Raw genomic sequence first — 1,194 nt, 5'->3', positions numbered from 1 at the left:
ATGAGCATTTAGCTAGGTTGAGCTTCATGTTATACTTCCGAAGGGTTGAGAAGGCCTGCTGTAGGTGAGATATGTGGTCCTCCCCCTCCAAGGACTTGACCAGCATGTTGTCGATGTAGACCTCCATGGTTCGCCCGATCTGGTCCGCAAACATCATGTTCACCAGTTGATATCACTCAAATTACCCTAAGGAGTGAATTACTCTCTCAAATAAGAGGTTCAGATGTAGTACTTAAGGATCGAATCCACAGATACTCTAGGATTACACAATAGATTATGGTCTTGAAATAAATCTAGATTAAATGGTTTATAAGTTTTAAAAGCAGTAAATGGATTTGTGAGCAACATTATTGCTTGACTGATTTGTTTTGAGGTTGTTAACAGTTGGATGAAGTAGCTAGATTCAGGTATAATCTCAGGTATGATAAATAATACTTAATTTTGGAAATTATGAGGTTATTAATATTAATTGTTCTTGAATTCAAACTAAGGTATACTCTGTTTGATTATCTAATCTGGATCTCGGACCTCAACTCTCGCTATCTTGTTCGCGAGAAAGTGTCGATCGATAATTCTTTGTGAATATGGATCGATACACCTTTCAAAATATCGATCCACATGGCTATCGCTGTGTCGATCGATACTTCTTCTAGAAGCTTTACGGACGAGTTTGATTTGTATTCTCTAACTCACTAGACCAACTCTCGTCTGTATCTAGTCAGTTAAATCATACTAGTTATTTTCAAGTATTGGGTCAAGCAATGGCTTGATCCCAATTAATCCTAAGATCTAAGTTTAAAGGGTGATCAATCCTAAACTTAGCTTTAAGCATAACTAGATGATTGAACTATATTTCTAAACATCCTAACAATTGTTGTATCAGTATTACATTTATCAACCTATTTGAGAAACCTAAATCTAACAGTAAGGACTACTCAGACATATTCATGGAACACATAGTTATGATGGTCTGAATAATACTTAGATAAATAATAGTAAAAGTAAACAGAAATAGGAAAACAAGGGAGTTCAAGAGATTCTCTCTTTTGTAGTAGAGGATCTATCTCTCCAACTAAGCTATCCTCTTTCAGTGGTGGCTTCTTGCCTCCTCCAAACTAGGTCTAAAAAGGGTCTCAAGGCAAGTCTACTCTAAAATAATACAAAACCCTAATAAATAGCCTAACAGGTGGCCAG

The sequence above is a fragment of the Brassica oleracea genome, chromosome C3 (assembly GCF_000695525.1).
Source record: "Brassica oleracea var. oleracea cultivar TO1000 chromosome C3, BOL, whole genome shotgun sequence".
Classification (NCBI taxonomy): domain Eukaryota; kingdom Viridiplantae; phylum Streptophyta; class Magnoliopsida; order Brassicales; family Brassicaceae; genus Brassica; species Brassica oleracea.
This window is presented reverse-complemented; position numbering follows the sequence as displayed.